General features: G+C 35.9%; 1 long non-coding RNA gene across 1 annotated transcript; it reads left to right on the plus strand.

Annotated features, from left to right (window-relative positions):
• The first annotated feature begins 2055 nt into the window (after window positions 1-2055).
• LOC126893244 (uncharacterized) lies at window positions 2056-2398 on the plus strand. The gene is made up of 2 exons (XR_007701092.1): window positions 2056-2168; window positions 2298-2398. It is a non-coding gene; the product is annotated as an uncharacterized LOC126893244 (long non-coding RNA).
• Window positions 2399-3706: the final 1308 nt, after the last annotated feature.

Consider the following 3706-nt stretch of genomic DNA (forward strand, 5'->3'; position numbering starts at 1 on the left):
ACCGGCCTATGCTGCGATTTTGGGAAATTATCAAGAACTTCTCTAGTTGCATGATTATGGCAGTCATCTTTGGTGGATATAAATGTAAGATCTGGGTTGTAGCTTTTCTGCCATCTAGCGGAAAAAAGGTAGGCTTCTGTTTTGCATCGTGCAGAAGTCTAAGATGCTTGAGCTCCGCCCATTCAATCACTTGTTCGCCTTGGAGATTACACTGGTTATAGCCCCATGTAGTGTGATGACTATTGAAGTCTCCCATATATATTGATGGATGCGGGAATGAGGGAAGCACTTCTGGTGGCCATACTGCGTTTGGTGGTTTATATATATTAACTATTGTGATCTTGTCTATTACGGTTGCCAGTATGAAGAGTTCTTGGGATGAGTAAGAATGTACGGTGCTAACATTTTTTATATCTGTTCTACAATAGGTAGCAATTCCATACTGTGGGTGATTAAGTGAGGCTATCAATCTATATCCTGGAATTTGACCTCGGTTGTTCAGTTGTAAGTCATCAGCAGTGTGTGTTTCCTGAACTGTGGCTATGTCAATGCTATGTTTTGCAAGGAGCTTGCTGATGTATTCGCTCTTGCTTCTGCTAATACCTTCACTGTTTATTTGGCATACTCGGATTGTTGGTCCAATTGTCAGATGATTCTGAGAAGAACCGTTTTTTGTTTGTTGCATGGTTGTACTGCAATGTGTTCGCCAGGAGATCTGAAAGATGGTCTGGCGGTTCGATGTTGCTGCTCATTTAGCGTTACCCAGGGTGCACCACGAGGAGGCGAGACAGCTTTGCACCCCGTCAGATTAAGATAAGGTAAGTTAAGTACGAGTACATGCAAAAGAGTGTATATTTCGAAAATCTGACGATTTGAGCGAGGCGTAAGGAAATGGGTGAGTCAAAAAGTTTCACAAAAAAAAGCGAATATTCCGCGAAATGAACATCAGATCGAAAAACTAAAAAATACGTCTCCAATATTTTTCAAAAATCTATCGAATGGTACTAAACATGAGCGCCACAGAAGGGGGTGGGGGGTAAATTTAAAATTTTATATACAAACCCCGCGATATTTCGCAAAATGAACATCAGATCGAAAAACTGCAAAATACACTTTCAAAATGTTTTTGAAAAATATATCGAATGGTACCAAACACGACACCCCACTGAGGTGGGGTGGGGGTTACTTTAAAATCTTAAATGGGACCCCCAAATTTTTATTGCAGATTTGGATTCTTTACGTAAAAATAAGCAACTTTTATTCGAGATATTTTTTCGAATTATGGATAGATGACGCTATAATCGGAAAAAACGATTGTTGGAAATGAATAATTTAATTAAAAAGTGGAAAGTCCTCACTAAAATGGAAAATTTTACTTAACTATTTTTGGTTTTAGGACTTAATAATCACAACCCAATAGGTCCCCATAACGCTCGAGTGACTGCAAATTTAACATACTTTGCCCCCCTACCATAATAGGCAGCCAAATTTTCTAGCAATTTTGCTTTTTCTGTAGAGTCAAATGCAGGTAAAAGAATTTGAAATGCTGATAGAATATTTTCGTTTTTGCTAAATCTGATTTTTAAATTTTATGTAAGTTGATCCGTACACTGAATAAAAACAGAAATAATCCTAGTAAAAAATAATAATAATTACGTTCACTTTTTCAAAAATGTTAATAATAACTTGGGGATAAACAAATTGGGGATTTTTGATACAAAAGCCGAGGTAGTTTTGAGAGGGGTCCGGACCCCATGAACCCCTCCCTTGGCTACGTGCCTGACTCAAACTAATGGATAACGAGTCAATAGCAATAATCACAAAGATACCCATACAGCACAGGTCATCTTTAAGATATCTTATTTACAACCAAATATGGTCTTAATGTCTTAGGTCTCAATTAAGACTTTTAAAAGATATCTTTAAAACGCCAAATTTTAAGATATCTTTTAAACATCATATTTAAGACATTTTTTCTTAAAAATAGGTTATGTTATAATTACGAATTTAAAAGTTAGGTTAGGTTAGTAAAACATTTAAGACAAGAGCTGCTGGTAGCAAAAAGACAAACTCCAAACAAAAGCTTTTTCACATCAGTGACTTCAGTGGTATTTCCCATATGGTTTTATTTGAGGGATATTTAGAAGACTACAGATTTTAATAATGCAGTAAGTTTAGATTTAGATTGTTATATTAATTATTAAAGTAAAAAGTTAACTTTGTTATCAAGAGTAAATGCATGTCTCCTAATTCAACAGCTTACCTTAACAATATGCTCTTAAAAATATATTTTTTAGGTAGGTATCGGAGCTTGTTAAAGTAGGAGGATCAAAAGCCTATGATTTTGTATAAAGAGTTGGAAAATTAATTATTAGCAATGAGCAAGCTTTAAGTACAGTTGGCCGGGACAAAAAGGCAAACAAAAGTTTTGTGATACTAAAATTGCAAATCTGATAATTGGTAAAGCTTATTCTACATGTACATGTAAAATTTTAATAGCAATAAACGTATTTTTAGAACCTAATTATTTTTATTAAAAGTTCATTTAAAATATTTCATAAAAAAAGTAAAAAGAAAGATATCCCAAACACCTTAATAATATACAAAAAAAGACATCTTTAAGATGTAAGGATTTGTAACATCCGTACATCTTTAAGACGTCGTAAAGATATCTTTCCGGAAATACCAGACATCTTTAAGACGTCTAAAACGTCTTTAGTGAGTTATCTTTTAGATTTCTTTAAGATGTCTTTGTGCTATCTGGGTACTGAACATTTACAACTTTGGAGAACCAACCAACAGAATGGCTGAATTCTTGAGTTTATTGCACTTCCAAAATAATCAGGAATAAAAAATGCGAAGCATACCGCACGATTAGTTCCTAATCCCTACAATTGTTCCTAAATATAATCCATACGAGAATTTACAAGCTCTGCGAAAGTCAAATTTCCCTCAACCAGTTCGGGCTCATAAATGCTATTGGTACGAGAGAGGCTTTTTTCGCAATATAAGTCTTATTCCAGAGATGCAGAAACATGAATTGCGTCGTATACGCATGTCTGATTGATTACCAGAAAGTGTTTGATCGATTGAACTTGATACAAGTGTATGCTACTACGGTGAATGCCTACGAAGAAGAGGTTGAGTTGTTTAATCGGGATATCGAAGAGGCACTGAGTTCTCGCCGAGAAGTTTTCTATAAATTAATGTATAGTATACATTAAATTAAAATACCTAAATAAGAGGGCGGCCAAATTGTCTTCTGCCCCGGGCGGCCGAGACTCACGCTACGCCACTGCCCAGAAGGTTCGGTCTTGGAACCTCTTTTGTTTATTATTTATTTCAATGATTTGCCTAAATTTAGATCTTCGTACAAATCGGCACAATTCGCAGATGATACCAGGGCCGGATTTAAGGGGGGGCAGGCTGGGCAGCTGCCCGGGGCCCCCACATTCTGGGGGCCTCCACAAAGTCATAAACTTAAAAAAAATCAGCACATTATTCGCATAGAATAATTTTTGTCAATCAATTAACTGTGATATTTCGTTACATTGAAGGTTTCTCTCCTGTTGAAAATGTATCTTTGCCAAATCACGGTCATTATAAAGCACAAGATATATTTAATTTTTTAATGAAATTCTTGCAAGAAGATGATATCAATTTGAAAATCTGCGGGGGGCGGTCCAAGGACAACCCGTCAGTTCTA

The sequence above is a fragment of the Diabrotica virgifera genome, chromosome 10, assembly GCF_917563875.1.
Source record: "Diabrotica virgifera virgifera chromosome 10, PGI_DIABVI_V3a".
NCBI lineage: Eukaryota > Metazoa > Arthropoda > Insecta > Coleoptera > Chrysomelidae > Diabrotica > Diabrotica virgifera.